General features: G+C 40.7%; 1 long non-coding RNA gene across 1 annotated transcript; it reads left to right on the top strand.

Annotated features, from left to right (window-relative positions):
• The first annotated feature begins 2,243 nt into the window (after window positions 1–2,243).
• On the top strand, window positions 2,244–10,609 carry LOC139176324 (uncharacterized). The gene is made up of 5 exons (XR_011560726.1): window positions 2,244–2,685; window positions 6,235–6,282; window positions 8,245–8,327; window positions 8,747–8,857; window positions 10,496–10,609. It is a non-coding gene; the product is annotated as an uncharacterized lncRNA (long non-coding RNA).
• Window positions 10,610–19,499: the final 8,890 nt, after the last annotated feature.

The raw sequence follows: 19,499 nt of genomic DNA, 5'->3' as shown, positions 1-19,499 counted from the left end.
TCAGGCGATGTTTCCCTCTTAAACAGCGCAAGTCAACCATAAACTGTCTAAACACTTCTCATCACCACTGGACATTGTCTATATATTACCTGGCTCTTCCCTCAACTCAGCCATTCCTCAAGTTTGGTTAATATTCATTGTCCTCAAATGGAGATGGTGCTGAGAAAAACAGCCCAAGCTCTTGACCTCCTAAGTGGACAAGCCAAACTGGGAACCTATGGGTGGTCCCAGTGTGTCTGCTCTGGACCCCTGACCTCCACTTATTGCTCAGCCATGATCCTCAGTCATGGAGAAAGGGGTCCCTGCATCTACGTCCATGCCTGGAGGTACTAGCAGCTCCAGAGTTCCAGACTCATTTTAAGGTGGGGTCAGTTGTTCTGAAACCCAGGGCAACCAAAAGTGGATTAACAGCCAACTTTGGAACAGTCATTAGGGTAAAAGGCACCATGTGGTTGTATCTTCATGGTCAGCTCTCAGATCTTGAGAGTTGTGTGGCCTTGTGTAGACAATGTTGGTCATATGTGTTGATGCTAGTGTCATTGCTTAAACAAGAACAAGAGCAGATTCTATCAGGGAAACATTTCATTGTACTGGGTGACATTACCATAAACCTTACATTAATTAGACCCTGTAGCACACAGTCAATGGAAGGTGTCAAATAGATCTCACAGTGGAACTTGGTAGTTAGTCTAACGACCTTTACTTTTGTTGTAATCTCCTGAACATTGTTGTAATCCTGGGTTAGACAAAGTCAGCGTTCAGCCTATGTTTCCTCTCTACAACGAACTGTCCCACTAAATGTATGACTTCTGTGAGTGAACAGCCACTGACTCAGTGGACATGCAAACATTGTTTGGAAAATGAAGACTGGGAAAGAATATCACATGGTTAATAGTAGCTATTTGGAAAGGTAGGATTGAATTCAGTCCTCTAACAGAGTTTGCTTTTTATCAAGAACAAAGTCTGAGAGAAAACATACTAAATTCAGTAGCTACAAATGTGGATCCTGGGGAGGTGATGATCTGAGAAAAAATCCAGAAGACAGGGACCATTTAACAGATGCTGTAAACAGGCAGGAGGTTCATGGGTCTCTGTCACTGAAAGCTGGCATGCATTTTAGTGTTACTTTTTTCCCCATCATTTACGTTATCCCTAGTCAAAATGCAGAAACTCTGTTTCATTTCTTTCCTTCTCCTCTCCTTTGCTCTCCTTCATCCAGCAAAAAGGATGATTCAACAACAGATCGGTCCATAGCTACTAACCTCCCTAATGCATACACTCGACCCTATGTCCCCTTCAAATAAAAGGAGAAAAAAAAAAAAAGAAGAAAGAAACACTGAGAGATTGATAAGCATCCTCACCCATGTCCTGACTGCAACTCTGTGTCCCTCTAGCTCCCCAAGAAGACCTGGTGGAGAAACTGTGCTTTCTATAATCAACTTTCCCACTATACATATTGCCCTTGTGAATGTGGACAGGAACTGACTCAGTGGATATGCACACTATAAAAAACAAATATTGATAGAAAAATATGATATCATTCATAGTGGCTCTTATTAAATGGCAGGAATTCAGTATTGCCAAATACTGCATATTTGATTTCATTTAAGAAAATTGGTTAGTGAATTAAGAGAATAGCATATTTTGCCCAATATTGAATTCAGTTCCCTGTCAGAGATCACTTTTAATCAAGTACAAAGTCTCACACAAAACATGATGATTAGAATATCGGCAACTGTAGATCCTGGAGAAGAGTGATCTGGAAAAATCAAGGGACAGTGGTAATTTAGCAGGACCTCACAATAAGCAGGAGGCCTCATGGGTCTCTTTCATTGAACAATACACACATTTTAGAGCTTTCCTTTTTTTAGATTGAATATTTCATGTTGATTAGATTCCTCTAGCTAGAAAGCCAAAGAACTATTTTCATTTCCTTCTTCCTCTCCTTGACTTTCCTTCCTCCTCCAAAGAGGATGGATGAACACAAGTTCACCTCATGCTTAATAACCTCCGACATCTGGACACACCACCCCATGTCCACACAAAGAGAAAACCCCCTGCATGATTCCTGAACAGCTTCACCAGTGTTCTAACAGCTACTCTGTGTCCCTCTAGACTTCACTGAGGACCTGCCAGTCAACCCACCATGTGACAACACAGAAGAGACTCAGTGTTTCTCCAAGGCAAGCTGTTTTTTTTTTTTGTTGTTTTGTTTTTTTTTGGTATGAGATAGAAATATTGTTTCATTTCTCTTTCAGTAGAATTAAGTTGTGACTCTGATGGTTTTTGTTTCATATAGAGACAGTTCCCTTTGTTGGGATAATGTAGACGAGAGTCTTATTACCAACTCATGATTCCTCAGTCTACAAGATACTAAAATTGTTAGCATCCATTACACTCTGTAGAGTACAGATTTCTCTCTCCTGCAGCAACATTTCTTCTAGGAAAAGAATTGTGCAATCTCCAGCCTAAATGGACTTGGAGTTCCATCCTCCAGGCACAGGTCTTGCCTTTCATCCTGAGTATGTGTGTGCTGATCTTGCTGGGTTCCCTGGACTCCACACTGCTCCTCATCAGGTTTTCTACTGTCACCCAATGAACCAAAGACTGTGCATCTATGTGATCTTACCCTCATAGCGTCTTCTCTTCTGTACTTGCAGGTGGCCCTTTCAGGATGTGAAAGTGGTATGTATTCTAGAATCATTCCCTTTGGGAGAAAAAACTGTGTAGATGAGAAAGTTGGGGCTTTCTCGCTGGTTTTAGTGTAGAGGCCAAACTGATTCCAAATTCCTGCTGGGAATGAGTATAGGGGCCCTGGTGATAGAAAGTAATTTACAAGATATCAATGTGAATGATTACTGTAGTTCCAGGAAGAAGCTGTATTATGGTTAATAGTGTAGGTTTGTGTCCATGGGACTGGGTGTGTTTTTATGTATAATGAATAGTGTGATTCTTTGTGTGTTTGAATTTTTGGGTTGTGTTTTCCAAAATATCTGTCACCCTAAACGTCACTGTTAGTGGTGTCAGCCCCAATATATTTCTCATCACAATGTACCATGAATGTTTATGTGTATAAAAATAAAACAAAGTATATACATTCACTGTATCCATTGATTTTATACCAAGTGAACATCCTTTTCCCAGGAAGACAAATCCCATCACTGCTGAGGAAGATGTTTACAGGATTCTTTTTATTAAAATTTTTATTGGCTGTTCTTGGCCTTCATTGCTGCCCAGGCTTCTTTCTACTTATGGAGAGCAAGGGCAACTCTCTAGTTGTGGTGCGTAGGCCTCTCACTTTAGTGGCTTCTTTGTTGCACAGCATGGCTTCCAGGGCTCTTGGGCTTCCACAGTTTGGCACGTGGGCTCAGTAGTTGTGGTACATGGTTTAGTTGCTCCACAGCATGTGGAATCTTTCCAGACCAGGCGTTGAACTCCTATCTCCTGCATTTTCAGGTAGATTCTTAACCACTGAGCCACTATAGAAGTCCTATAAGATTCTTAATGAGCAAAACTGTTTCAGAATCCCCTTTACTGGGTCAACCACACCTTCATTTAATAGTAAATCTCATCACTTAGTAGGTCTTGTAGGATTTTGATTGCTCATGATTCACCACTCTGCCACTTCCCTCATTCAAACTCTTTCTGTTGGAGCCTCAGAATGAATCACCCCCTTCATCCAAGGCCCCAAGTACTGGGGAGGCTCCTTCCTTCTTCAGGGAGCCCCTGGTACCCAAGAGCAACACCCAGTTTCAGAGGAATCTGAGAAAGGAAGAGGCTCCAGGCATAAATGGAGGAAGTTCATTCCAGCTTTGCCTCTTACCCTTTGAAGTGTCCAGTCTGTCCTGTTAACTCAATGCACCATGTTGTTTAGCACGTCTCTAGAACTTTTCCATCCTGCCACTAAACTCCTGTAACCATTGAACAGACACTCCCTGTGTCAACCTCTTTCCAGGTCTTGGATCCACCCTTTTATTCTCTGCTTCCCTGAACTTTCCTTTCAATATGGCAGGTAAGTGGAATTGTTCAGTATTTGTCCTCCTGCGACTGGCTTATTTCGCCCTTACCAATAGCTTCCCACTTTGCTTCAAATGACAGTATTGCCTTCATTTTTAAAGACTCAATCACATTCCAGTGTATGTATGCACCACATTTTCTTTCTTGATTTATCTGCCCTTGGACACTGAGCAGTTTTTCTATCTTGATTGTTGCGTACGATGCAACAATGGATATGAGATTATAGGTATCTCCTGGAACATTCTAGTTTTATCTCCTTTGGATATAAACTCAAATAAATGATTGCTGGATCTTATGATAATCTTAATAATTTTTTGAGGGACTTCCAAACTGTTCTATAATGGCTATGCCATTTATCATTCCTACCAACAGGCATGGAAGTTCCACTTCTCTACATATTTGCCAACATCTATTATTTTCTTCATATAATACACCTCCTGAAAGGTGATATCTCCTTTTGACTTGGTTTCCATTTCCACTAAGTACCCCACTTGCTACTTAGTGATGCTAAGCATATTTCCTATGTATATTGATCACTTCTATGTCTTCTATGAAGAAATGTCTATGGAAACTTTTGAACATGTTTTAAAGTCAGTTATTTGCCTGATATTATTGTGAAGTTGTGTTTTAGCAGTTGCTTTTATATTCTGGATATTGGCTCTTTATTCAGATACAAAGTTTGCAGATACTTCTTTGATTCTATAGGTTGCCTGTCTATTGATTTTTGAGGATACGATCCTTTCTTCACTTGATAATTTCAGAACCTTAGCAACTATCATTTGGCCACAGTGGTCAGTGTATTCAAGATTCCCTCCTTACGATTCATTGGTCTCTCTGCCTATTTAGCTGCAGGTAGAATACAGTTTTGACTGCTGTGGCATTCTTGCCTGTTCTAAATTCAGGAAGCCTGAAGGCCCCATTGTTGTTCTTTGCTTTCAAGACTGTTTTGTTCTTTGGGTTTCTTCTGGGTTCAGTAGTATGGGAGATTTTTTTTTTTTCCATTTTATTAAAATGACATGGAATTTTGTAAGTGGTTTCAATATATATGTAAATCACTTTTAGGAGTATAGGAAGGTCAACAACACTAAATATTCCAGTCTATGAATATGGTACGGTATTCCGATTACTTGTCTCTTCTTTTTTTCAACAGTATTCTGTGGTTATCAGTGCACAAATCTTTCACTTCCTAATAAGCCCTTTCCACTGCCTTGCTTGGGTCCTCTAGAATCAGGGATGGGAAAGATGGGCTCAGGAAGAGAGTGAATATTCCTCCCTTCCCTCCATACCTACTTTCTGGTTACTTGTAGTACATGAGTGCTGGGCCATGCCCTTTACCTCTGCCCACAAATGAGCTCCCTCCTGAGAATTTTCTTTGAATCTGAGTGTTCACCTTACTAGGGCTTCACTGGTAGCTCAATTGTTGAAGAATACGCCTGCAACACAGGAGATCCTGTTTCGATTCCTGAGTCAGGGCGATCTGCTAGAGAAGGGATAGTCTACCCACTCCAGTATTCTTGAGCTTCACTTGTGGCTCAGCTGGTAAAGAATCCGCCTGAAATGTAGGAGACCAGAGTTCAATTCCTGGGCTGGGAAGATGCCCTGGAGATGGGAACCGCTACCCACTCCAGCACTATTGGGATGTTCACAAGCACTCTCCCAGTGCCTGGACTGGGTTCAAGAGCCCCAGATATACCTACATATGAATGATCTTATCAGGCCATCATATCATCTGGAATAAATGAAAAATAGAACAGGCAATTAGTTGCCTTTTCCTTGTCTGTGGAGTCCTTAGAGCTGAACTTTCCAGTGTAGTAGCCATTAGCTAGATCTGCCTATCTATAATTAACATATTTCAACATATACTTAACTTGTTATATTTAAACAATCACAAAAAGCACACATAGCTTGGTCACACTAGCCATATTTCAAAAGTGTCCATAAGCGTTGGCATTTCAGCTTCGTAAACTTGAATTTAAGAGCTCTATTGGGCCTGTAGAAGTATAAGGTTAAAAGGTAATTTTCTCAGCCTCTTTCTCATGTGAATATGTTCAAATGTGATCACCGTCTTGTGAAGGGCTCTGACTCCACAAAGTACAGGGGAAGTCTGAGCCTGGAAGGAAGACCAGGGAGATGCTGTGTGAGCCAAGTGGAGGAGGAGAAATGGGTAGCTCAACTTGTGTAATAACTGTATTATTGCTCATGGTTATCTTTCTACAGACTGTTTTGTGGAAAACCTTGGCAGCAATGATGCGGAAGAGAATGCAGGTAGGGAACAACTCTCAGGTGGGATTTAGAGGGAGAGGGTTCCTGGACCATTTGAGTTACACCTGCTTCTTCAGAGATGAATATAAACCGAGGAAGAAGAAGGAAATATGTCTAGAGTTGTAGTTTGTTCTTTTCAAATTTTAACCATATAATAGAGTTATGTGTCCATGTAGTTGATTCTGTTGTGCTTAGAGTCATTTCTTCTTGCTTTTCCATTTAGAAATATCCTTTCTCACAAGACTCCTTGTTCCTTGCCCTTTCACCTGCCAAATATGAAAGCTTGGCTTCTCGTTAATACCTGCAGTGTAGTATACACGAAGGACTTTGGCTTCATGTTTAAATTCTCCTATGATGGCCATATCCTAGTGGCACAAAAGTCTCATAGTCACTTGACACTGGAGACCAAGTTCTGGCAGTGAGTGTCAGGTTGTGGGTGAGATATGAACTCTCTCCCTGTGCATTTTCAGGATGTGTGGTTTGCCCTCATGTTTGTCCTCACTGTTTATTCCTCATGTAAAGGGTGCTCTCAGGGTTGAATGAGTCAGAACACACGTGCTCTTGAGTCCCTGCCTGGGCTGAGTCTGCTGGAGTTCCTCTCAGAACCACACCTCCCCAAGGATGCTGTGCTGAAGGTGCTTCCACGTGAGAGCAGCCCATGTGTTCCTAGAGACCAGCATGGCTGCAGATTCTAGAGACTGTGAAGGGGCTGCTGGCTTTCTTTACACATGTTCTAGGAGCCCTACTGACCTGGTCTTCTGGGACTGACCAGACCTAGGTCAGAGACTCAGAGCAGCAGGACTCGGGGTGACTGCTCATCTTAGAACCCAATACTCCCTCCGGAGAGAAGCTCTCGGTGGTTTTGATCACAATCTTTGCACTCTCCTCAACTCGTTTATTTACCTTTCATGTTTTTACTTGTTTTACATTTGAGTTGTGGTATTTTCTTATATACTTTGAGTATGATCTCCCTTTCTGATATATTGTTTGTAATTTTCTGTAGGTTATCTTTTCATCCTACTGACTGTTTAAGAGACTATGCTTTCACTCTTTTCTTGTCTTAGAAACTTGGTGAATTTCATTTGACCCTATATCCATGAGTTTACTTGGGGCTCTTTATTCTGGTCTTTAGGGCTATGAATGTGTTCCTATGTCACTATCATACATCTTGGATCCCTATATCTTTGTAATGTACTTTGAAATCAGGAGGTGAGAAAATTTGAAATTAGTTCTCCAGATTATTTTGTCTGTTTGGAGTCCTTAGTGGTTCCATATATATTTTTGGATTTCTTTTTTCCGTTTCTGGCTAAATGAAATGGAAAGTGTTTGCCTCTATCCTCTCTTAGGGTCTGGGAAACGTAAGGTGTTGCTGAGAGCATTAAGTATCTCCCAGGCCACTGAGGTCACGTCAGGCAACAGGATAGTCTCTGTTATGTGAAATTTTTGTCCTTCCATCCCCTAGGACTCAGAAGATTCTCATGTCCATGTCAGGCCATTCCTGAGAGTGATGGATTGTTTAATTAAATAATGGACTCATTAGAGACTGTGGCCATACACACATGGTCCTTCTTCTAATGTTTCCATGTTGGAGAACTCTAGGGTTGGTGGAGGCTCAAGGAGGAAGGAAAAGAACAGTGACTAGAGGAGAGAAATGATGAAGGAAGTAGAGGGGAAACAGTGGGAGAAGGAGGCAAGCAAGGTCGTGGGCAGAGATGCATGGAGACAGTGACCACCTGGAGGAGGAACGCGTGGAATGGTGTCATTCCTCGTCACTCGTAGACAAGCTGAGGGTGGCAACAGGATGTTGGATGTCAAAGACCCACTTTTTCATTGCAGAAGTGAAACACTGAGGCCCTGGGAGGTCCCTGGAGAAAAGGGCACCAGGGGTCCCAAGGCCAGGTTGTGAGGAGCACAGGGTCCCCTGGTCACATCCTGACTCTAAATCTCCCCTTTGCTTTCCCACAGCCACTCCAGATGAGTGCTGCCCTCAGACACCAAGAAACTGCATGGTGCATATTGAGGATTTGGAGGAGAGCAAGACTATAGAGGTCATTTATTTCTTCTTTCATATCTTTTAAAAATGTTCTCTCTTATCCTGATCAATAGACTCCTCTTTGCAACCCTTCCCTTTCTCCTCTTTCCCTCTTTTTCTGATTAGCCTTCTGCAGGACCTGGTCTCTTATAGGCACTTGGGGACCTAGGAGCTTATATAAAATCTATGAATCTATCTTCAGCCTTATTCCCCCATTTTCTGAGCATTTCCCTACTCCTGACCTCATGTCTGCACCCTTGAACCTGGTTTTGTCACCATGAGTGGCCTGAGCAGGAGTTGAGGCTGGAGTCAGCAGGTCTGGACCCACACAGCTGAAGGGCCCCCATGAAGTCTGCACTGCCCTGATCTACCCCATATGGTTGCTTTCCTAACCTGGGAGGGATTGGACCTGCTTGACTGATCTCTTCCTTCCAGATACCAAAAAGATATCTGGTCATCTTTTTGAAGACTGCTTCAGGAGAAGTCAGCAGCGATGATGAGGACGACCTGGAAGAGCAAGAGTGAACGTGGGACCTGGGGTGAACGGTGAGGCAGACGAGGGCCTGTGTCTCTGTCATGACCCCATTCGCTTGTTGGTGCTTCAGAATCACCAGCAGAAACCATGGGGTCTGCTTCTGAGGGTTATCACAAATGTAGAGACAAGAGGGTGGTAACACTCTGTGCAGACGAGTGGAGGATGCCCTGAGCATGTCTCCCCAGGGCACAGGTCCCATCCAGAGATGCCCCCAAGGTTGCAGGACTGGCTTCTCTGGCAGCTCTTACATTTGCAGGGAGGCTGGGGGGCACTGTGGGGCCACCGTGTGCAGGAGTCCAGGAGCTGCTGTTCCAGAGTGCTGTCTTTAAAGATCTCCCCGTGGGGGTTTCCTCATCTCCCTCTGTAGGATCCAGCTCTGCCCTCCCATCCCTGCTAAAGGCAGCAGGGGGAATCCCTAGTCCATCACCAGCTGCAGAGAGAGGTTGGGGCGGCCCTGCCCTCCCCAGTCCTGGGCTCTGGGAACAGAGTGAAGGAGACACAGGTGCCCAGAGGTCATGCAGGCATCACCTGGCAGCTCTGCATCCCTGTGGGTGCTCCCTGGTCGTGAGGGTCCCAGCCAGCCTGGGGGTGCCCAAGTCTGGGGTTTCTCAGGATCTGGAACCCTGGGGTCCTAGGTCACCTCAGGGCAGCATCTCTCAACCTGAATTTGGAGGTTCTGTAGATTTTTCTGTGTATGTGTCCAACTGAAGACACATCAGAAAGCAATTTAGTCCTTTGTGCACTTGGGATGGTGGTGCTAGTGGTAAAGAACCCTCCTGCCAATGCAGGAGACACAAGAAAAGGGTTTGATCCCTGGGTATGGAAGATCCACTGGAGAAGTAGATGGCAACCCACTCCAGTGTTCTTGTGTGAAGAATCCCAGTGACTGAGGAACCTGGTGAGCTATCATCCATAGGGTTCCACAGACTCAGCCATGACTCAGGCGACTGAGCAGCACACTTGGGATGAGTGGCAGGATTCAAGTTACTCGTGTTCCTTTTATTTTGTTCCCAAGTCTGTCATTAATAACATATCTTGTTTTATTATAGTTTGAAAAGAAATGTTTTCTCTCAAATTTCTATGTTGTGATATGCTAAACAGTTAAAATGTACTTTTTATAATATAAAACCAGTTTAAAGGCAGAAACCTCAGGAGAGTTTGGTTGGGGCTTAGAAATGATTATTCAGGAAAACAGAGATTCCAGGTGATTGTCCATTTCCAATGCTCAGGTCTCAGGAGCAGTTGTACTGTGTAGGATGGGTGGGCATGTTCTCCTACCCTCCGTGTCATCTGACCTCCTGCTCCTCCCAGGGCCTAGAAGGAAGGGGGGACCCAAACTTTCAATCCTGAATCCCAAGTCTCCTGTTCCTTTGCCTGAGTCTCACTGTCCTGGGGACCCATCAGTTGAGGTTTGCCAGCCAGATGCCCAGGTGTACTTGCTCCTGTGGGACATTTCTAGACACTCCTTACTAATAGACAACACCCTCAGCAAAGAGCAGCAAACAGACCCAGTGCCTTGCAGATCTGAGCCCCAAAGCCAAGTCTAGATGCTGGGAAGTCTTCTGGGTCCTGCACACCCTCCCCAGGGAGCCCTCCTCTGTCTGACTCTGCATCTTCCAGGTACTCCATCACCTGTGTTGGTGTTGCAGGCTCTGCTCTGAATCCCTGAAGACCTGGACCTGGACATCATCCTGGACCCCAGAAGGGATGGAGCCCCCACAGCACCAGGAGCCTCATCTGGACCAGATCAGGGGAGGCCTCACTGCCTCTCTATTGAGAGTCCTCATTTAGTACAGCTTCATTTGTTTTGCTCTGTCGATTTAGTATTAGTTTTATCTACAGTTTTATCTTTATGTTCTGTATATATCTATATGTTCCATATTTATAAGTAAGTTTTTTCATTAAATGTTTTTATCTATTTACTTTCAAAAGAACTTTTTGTAAAAACGCATATGTATAAAGTAACCCCCTCAACAGAGGTAGAACTTAAGAAATTGTCATAAGCCAGTCACCTTAGTGTCTGCCACCGGGATCATTTCCCCCTTCACACAACTCAGTCTTTGTTGTTTAAGAAACTGCAAATTTATTTCTAACATCTATCCTTCTGTCATTGTCTTTAAGAATTCTGTTTTCTCATATCTGCTCATTCCAGTAGTCATAGGAGATCAGTATTACCCTTTCAAGACTTGCATGTCAGGATTTTTCAGAACTCAGTCTGCTTTCAGGGTAAAAAGTTCATGATCCATCATTGATCTCCATTTGTAGCTTAAGCGTGTTTCTCTCTTTTCTTCTGACACAGAGGATTTCTCTCCAAAAAGGCTCTTTACATTTTAGTTGTAATTCCCTTATATTTCTCCTGCTCTTTTATTCCAGCTGCCCAAAGGACTATTCTCATTGACTGTATTCTCATGGTGTACATTTGTCTCCCAAACTCATTTATTTTATAAAGTAAGTTTGTAAGTCTTAATCTCTCTCACCCAGCTCTCTCATCACCACATCCCTCTCCTCTCTGTAAATCACTTCTTTGTTCTCTGTTTCAATGACTACATTACTGTTCAGTTATTTTGGTTCACTGGTTTTGATTTTCAGTTTCCACATTCAAGTGACATCATACTGTATTTGTCACTCTGTCTGACTTATTTTCCTTAGCGTAAAACCCTCTAGGTCCATCCATTTTCTCACAAATGACAAGATTTTATTCTTCTTTTTGGCTGAGTAACAATCCATGCATAACACAGCTTATTCATTCATCTCTTGATACACACTTTGAAAAAATACCCATAAATGGAATTACTCAATCATATGGTATTTCTGTTTTTAATTTTTGGGAAAACGCCATACTTAGAGGATATAACTTAAGATATTACCCAACAATTCACCCTAATATCTAAAGTGCATATTTTCTAAATAACTGAATTATTTAGACTGACAATTCAGTTCAGTTCACTTCAGTTCAGTCACTCAGTCGTGTCCAGTTCTTTGTGACTCCATGGACTGCAGCACACCAGGCCTCCCTGTCCATCACCACTCCCGGAGTTTACTCAAACTCATGTCCATTGAGTGGGTGATGCCGTCCAACCAACTCATTCTCTGTCATCCCCTTGTCCTCCTGCCTTCAGTCTTGCCCAGCATCATGGTCTTTTCAGAGAGTCAGTTCTTCCCATCAGGTGGCCAAAGTATTGGAGTTTCAGCTTCAGCATCAGTCCTTCCAATGAATATTCAGGGCTGATTTCCTTTAGGATGGACTGGTTCAATCTCCATTCAGTCCAAGGGACCCTCAAGAGTCCTCTCCAACACCACAGTTCAAAAGCATCACTCCTCGGTGCGCAACATTCTTTATGGTCCAAATCTCGCATCCATTCATAACTACTGGAAAAAGCATAGCTTTGACTAGAAAGACATGTCTCTGCTTTTTAATATGCTGTCTAGTTTGGTCATAACTTTTCTTCCAAGGAGTAAGTGTCTTAAATTCATGGCTACAGTCACCATCTGTGGTGATTTTGGAGCCCCCCCCCCAAAAAAAAAAAATAAAGTCTGCCACTCTTTCTATTGTTTTCCCATCTGTTTGGCATGAAGTGATTGGACCAGATGCCATGATCTTTGTTTTCTGAATGTTGAGCTTTAAACCGTTTTTTTTTTTTTTTTTTTTCACTCTCCTCTGTCACTTTCATCAAGAGGCTCTTTAGTTATTCTTTGCTTTCTGCCATAAGGGTGGTGTCATCTGCATATCTGAGGTTATTGATATTTCTCCCAGCAATCTTGATTCTAGCTTGTGCTTCAGCCAGCCCAGTGCCTCTCATGATGTACTTTGCATATAAGTTAAATAAGCAGGGTGAGAATACTTAGCTTTTTAAGTACTCGTTTCCTTATTTCGAACCAGTCTGTTGTTCCTTGTCCAGTTCTGACTGTTGCTTCCTGACCTGCATACAGATTTCTCAAGAGGCAGTTCTGGTGTTGTTGTATTCCCATCTCCTTAAGAATTCTGCAGACTTTGTTATGGTCCACCAGAATCAAAGGCTTTGACATAGTCAATAAAACAGAAGTAGATACTTTTCTGGAACTCTCTTAGTTTTTAAATGATTAAACGGATTTTGGCAATTTGATCTCTGATTCCTCTGCCTTTTCTAAATCAGTTTGAACATCTGGAAGTTCACGGTTCACATACTGTTGAAGCCTGGCTAGGAGAATTTTGAGCATTACTTTACTAGTGTGTGAGCTGAGTGCAATTTTGTGGTAGTCTGAGCATTTTTTGGCATTTCCTTTCTTTGGGATTGGAATGAAAATTGACCTTTTCCAGTCCTGTGTCCACAGCTGAATTGTCCAAATTTGTTTGGCATATTGAGTGTAGCACTTTAACCTTGAAATGAAAGCTGTTCCGTTGTGTCCAACTCTTTGCATCCCCATGGACTATGCACTCCTTGGAATTCTTCAGGCCGGAGTACTGGAGGAAGTAACCTTTCCCTTCTCCAAGAGATCGTCCCAACCCAGGAATGGAACCCAGGTCTCCCGCCTTACAGGCAGATTCTTTACCAGCTGAGCCACAAGGGAAGCCCTTTTCTATATTAACCCTATTGAAAATCTTGCTTTTATGTATATTCCTCACCAATCGATACTGTGTAAGATGATACATGGTAGACTGTGGAAGAATTCTTATCCCCTCTCTAATGCATGATGCTAATTTCAAGTATTCATTTAAGCTTTCCTTGATTACTTATTATAACATGCTCTATCATAGTAAAGAAAAATTAGCTAATGTTATCTTGGATGTAGCTTAGGTAATAGAAAGGGCAAAAGTTGAAATTTTCTGATTAATATTCAAAGAGTAAGAAAACTTATCTAGCAGCTTAAATAGGCAATCATTCCTCATTGCAGTAAATCCATGATTATTAAATGACACTAATGACAGATTTTGTTTTACAACTTGAGCTCTGTGCAACTCTTCTCAAAATTTGCTTTGAGACATATTGGAATGTCTTCTACTTGTGGAGCATAAAATTGGCACACTCCGGTCTTTCCCTTGGTGTTGATAAGCCTTAAAAACGTGGTGGTTTAAAGACTTGGGCTCCTTCCAAGTTGGTCTTAATTTTAGTTTACTACCCAGCATAGAAATGGCAACCCACTTTCCAGGCCCATTCTGGCCTGGAAAATCCCATGGACTGAGGAGCCTGGTAGGCTACAGTCCATGGGATCACAAAGAGTCAGACATGACCGAGCGACTTCACTTTCACTTTCGCCCAGCATAGAGCATTCCTAGGACTTCTTTGACCCTTATCATTCTTTAACATGAAAATACATAACTGTGATATGGTAATAAATACCTCAAATAACATGAAAATATGTAACTTTGGCACAGTAGTAAATATCTTAAATGGTACTGAGTTACTATATGGTCTCTCCTTTGGTCACTGGTATGCAAAACTGAGCTTGCAAGTCTGGACTCTTCTGATTTGACAAGATGACTCATTTTGCATAGTTCAGATTGATCAATGAATATTAGACTCAATGCAATGGGAAACTTGTTCAGTTGTGTCTGACTCTTAGCAGCCCCGTGGACTGTAGTCTGCCAGGCTCCTCTGTCCATGGAATTCTCCAGGCCAGAATACTGGAGTGGGTAGCTGTTCCCTTGTCCAGGGAATCTTCCCAACCCAGGGATCAAACCCAGGTCTCCCGCATTGCAGGTGGAATCTTTACCATCTGAGCCACAAGGGAAACTACCCACTCCAGTATTCTTGATCTTCCCTGGTGACTCAGCTGCTAAAGACTAAGTTCTTGCAACTTGTCATACGTGATTATGAGCTGATTTGGGGGTGAGTTGACTATTAAGGTAGGAATACCTGTTTGTGTACTAGGTTGTGTCTAAAGGCACATTTAAAAACATTTTGTTATATTTCATTGATATTTATTGTATTCTAGAAGTTTTTGAAAGTGTAAATGTACTTAAAGAAATCCAGGATGTAGAAAATACAGGCATTCTATCTAACATTTTTTGCCTATAGTTGGTGCCAAGAGACATAGCAATAATGTAGAAAAAGAGTCTTTCCTTTAACTCACATTAACTTCATGAAATAGTGCCTACAAGCTGAGAGTTCTAGCTACCAGATACCCTAACCACCCTAAGACTGCTTCAGCCTCTGTTACTGTGATGTCTTGAAACATGGTCTCCAGAAAAGAAATGGATCCCTGGCAACTGTTTGCAATATTTAGCTACCAAAATAGCAAATAATATTAGAGACAAAATATATGTGGGTGTTGTCAGTATCTATGAATATGTTTGTGTAATTTTATATTTTAGGTTAGTGAAAAAACTTGAATGCTCCTATAAAATACATGGGTTTCCCTGGTGGCTCAGAGGGTAAAGTGTCTGCCTGCAGTGCGGGAGATCCGGGTTTGATCCCTGGGTCGGGAAGATCCCCTGGAGAAGCAAATGGCAACCCACTCCAGTATTCCTGCCTGGAGAATCCCATGGATGGAGGAACCTGGTAGGGTATAGGCCATGGGGTCGCAAAGAGTCAGACATGACTGAGCGAGTAGATAGATAAAATACATTGTTCAATTAATATTATTTTTCAGTTACATTAATACATATCAAATATACAAACATGTGCACATAACTAAAAATCTAACAATTTAATAATAAAAGTATAAAAATAAACCACAATAATAAGGTAATAAAAAAACCTAGATAATACTATATAGAATGAATAATAAATCAAAATTGAAACCTAAAACTATGCTCAGAGATGAAGAGACCAAGTTTGTTAAACATTAAACAGAATAATTTTTTAAATTTAACTAATGATTTACTTCAAATGATTAAAATAAATGTAGTTGATTTATAGATGGAAATTAATACACCAAAAACAAAGCAAATTGAATCCGTAAAATGTATTAAACAGTTCAGGAACTGATGGCTTTAAAAAAAGATGAAATGGTTTCTGATAAATCTAAATAAAGATGAAAAGAGTAAAAAAAAAAATAGTAACTAAAATGGAATAGCTAAAATGTATGTGTGCATGTGTGTGTGCATGCGTTTGTGTATATATGACTAGATTGTGGTGGCAATTCAATGAATTTGAAAATCTTGAAAACAAATTATACTCAAGCAGAGCCAGAATTTCATAAAATTAATCCAATGAAGCACAAATAACTTAATGAATCAGTATTCAGAGTAAATAGTCATCAAATCAAAAATTTAAAAAAAAAAACAGATAATGTCTTCTAAAAGTTAGTCAAGTTCAAATTAATTTTATAAGGCATATCCTATTTCTATGACAAATAACAATTCTCATTTTATAAAACAGCTACTGAGCATGGAAAAATACAGTCTTCACTAAGTTTAAGCAATCTTGATTCTAAGCTGGATCACTTCAAAATAATTGCAGGAGATACAGGTTCGATCCCTGTGTCCAGAAGAGCTGCTGGAAGTCAGCACGGCAATCCACTCCAGCATTCTTGCCTGGAGAATCCCATGGACAGAAGAGCCTTGCAGGCTACAGCCTATAGGGTCGCAAAGAGTCAGACATGACTGAAGCGACTGAGCACTAAAGTGGTATTTATGAATGAATATATATATTGTCTTACAAAATATTAGTAAGCATGTTTCAGATGGCCATAAGAGAAATATGATCTACATTGATGGTTTCTTTAGAAAGGAATAAATTTTATGTTAATACTGTATGTGATTCCAGTAAGTTAAAGCTGTATATTCAGATTGAAAATTTCATGAAAAAGATTTTATACAAAATTTCATTTAATTAAATAAGGCAATCAACCTCTTAATAATTCTTAATTATATTAATAAAGAAGTTATATATGAGATTATAATAGCCAGGACATGGAAGCAACCTAGATGTCCATCAGCAGATGAATGGATAAGAAAGCTATTGTACATATACACAATGGAGTATTACTCAGCCAGTAAAAAGAAAACATTTGAATCAGTTCTAATGAGGTGGATGAAACTGGAGCCTATTATACAGAGTGAAGTAAGCCAGAAGGAAAAACATCAATACAGTATACTAACGCATATATTTGGAATTTAGAAAGATGGTAACAATAACCCTGTGTACGAGACAGCAAAAGAGACACTGATGTATAGAACAGTCTTATGGACTCTATGGGAGAGGGAGAGGGTGGGAAGATTTGGGAGAATGGCATTGAAACATGTAAAATATCATGTATGAAACGAGATGCCAGTCCAGGTTCGATGCACGATACTGGATGCTTGGGGCTAGTGCACTGGGATGATCCAGAGGGATGGTATGGGGAGGGAAGAGGGAGGAGGGTTCAGGGTGGGGAACACATGTATACCTGTGGTGGATTCATTTTGATATTTGGCAAAACTAATACAATTATGTAAAGTTTAAAAATAAAAATATTAATTAAAAAAAAGACAAAAAAAAAAATAAAAATGAAAAAAAAAAAGAAAAGAACATATTACCCATACTAGGACTAAGGACAGAATGCATGTGCTTATCTGCTAAGGCTTCTATAACAAATACCACAGACTGACTGACACAAGAGAATTGTGAAAAGTGAAATTAAAAGTTGCTCAGTCGTGTCTGACTCTTTGTGACCCCATAGACATAAGTCCATGGAATTCTTCAGGCCAGAATACTGGAATGGGTAGCCTTTCCCTTCTCCAGGGGATCTTCCCAACCCAGAGTTCCAACCCAGGTCTCACACACTGCAGGCGGATTCTTTACCAGCTGAGCCACAAGACAGCTGTATTTTCTCATAATTCTGGGGGCTGGAAATCCAAGATCAAGGTGCTGGCAAAGTTGATTTCTGGTATGACCTCTCTCCTTGGCTTGCAGACCCTTTTTACTGTATTGGCACATGGCCTTTTCTCTGTGTGTGCTCCTGGTGTCCATTCTGCTTCTTACAAGGACATCAATGTTGTTAGATTAGGGCCCCGCTTTTGACCTAATTTCACTTTTAATTACTCTCTTCAAAGCCCTTATATCCAAACACAATCATGATGGGAGACAGGGCTTGATGTTTTGTTGCCATCATAAATTACATATTTATATACTATATATGCATTAACATAAATTTATATCTATGTTATGCCTTGGTCCTTTAAATCATACAGGGACAAGGAGAGAGATTTTAGACAAGAAATATTATAATAATTGAGTTTGCATTTGGTTATGTAGTTACCTCCACCAGTCTTCTTTATTTTGATGTATGGCTTCAAGTTGCTGTCTGGTGTCCTTGTGTTTACATCAGGAAGACTCCTTTTTTTGCATTCTTCTAGGGCAGGTCTTGGAGAAGGAAATGGCAACCCACTCCAGTGTTCTTGCCTGGAGAATCCCAGGGACGGAGAAGCCTGGTAGGCCGCAGTCCATGGGGTCGCACAGAGTCAGACACGACTGAAGCGACTTAGCAGCAGCAGCAGCAGCAGGGCAGGTCTACAAACAACAAATTCCTTGAACTTTTGTTTACCTTGATTTTTTTTTTAAATTGAAGTCTAGTTGACTTACAGTTCTGTGTTAGAAACAGGTTTACAGCAAAGTGCTTCAGTTGTGTGTTTACATATATGTGTCTATATATATGTATATTCTTTTTCAGATTATTTTTCATTGTGGGTTATTGGAAAATATTGAATATAGTTCCATATGCTATAAACTGCTTAAATTTCTTATTGAGTTTGAAATTTTGCTAATCAGATATGGGATTCAGTGGATTATTTTGTTGCTATTATCCAGCAGTTTAGGAATGCCACCCCACAACTTTCTGGCCTCCATCATTTTTGCTAAGAAATTGACACTTAATGTTGTCAACCACTTGTTTGTGGTAAGTAGCCTCTCTCCTTTTGATTTCAGGGTGCTCTCTTTGTCTTTTGACAGTTTGATTATAATGTGTCTCAATGTGGATACTGTTGTATTCATTCTTCTTGGAGTTCATTAAATATCCTATTTGTGTAAAATCATATCTTCCGTCAAATTAGGAAGCTTTCAGCCATTGTATCATCACATACTGTGTCACTTGTTCCTCTCCCACTGGGACTCCTAGTCTGCATTATCAGTAAGTTTGATGATGTCTTACAAGCCTTTTATGCTGTTTTTTTTTTTTTTTTTGGTCTCCATTAGTTTTTCTTTCTGCTCCTCTGACTGCATATCTGCAATTGATCTCTCTTATATATATACACTTTTGCTTTCCCTAAATCTCTTGTTGAAATTCTCTAGTGATTTTTTTTTATATAAAAAATAGTTCAAAGCTCTCCAACTATTTTTAACTTGCCTTCTTGATTTGATATTTATTGATTGCTATAAGGTTTGACTTTTTTCAAGAGTTAAGCAAAATCAATTCAGATTTTTTTTGTTTACTTTTACTGTGTTTGTAGAGAGAGAGATACAATCATTTTGTACCTTTTATACTTTTCAACTCCAGAATTCTTGTTTGGTTCCTTTTTTATAGTTTCTCTCTTTATTGATATCTATCATTCCTGAGGCATTATTTGCATAATGTCCTTTAGTTTTGTCCATAGTTCCTTTACCTCTTTGACTATAAGACAGTAGAGTCTTTTTCTAGTAAGTCCAATGTCTATACTTCTACAGAGACAATTTTGGTTAATTTTCTTATGAGTGGAGCATACATTTTTTTTTTTTTTTTACATGTTTCATTATTTTTTGTTGAAACCTGAACATT

This window comes from Bos indicus, chromosome 16, assembly GCF_029378745.1.
Source record: "Bos indicus isolate NIAB-ARS_2022 breed Sahiwal x Tharparkar chromosome 16, NIAB-ARS_B.indTharparkar_mat_pri_1.0, whole genome shotgun sequence".
NCBI classification, from domain to species: Eukaryota; Metazoa; Chordata; class Mammalia; order Artiodactyla; family Bovidae; genus Bos; species Bos indicus.
The sequence above is the reverse complement of the archived record's forward strand: the minus strand, read 5'-3'. Positions and strand labels throughout refer to the sequence as shown.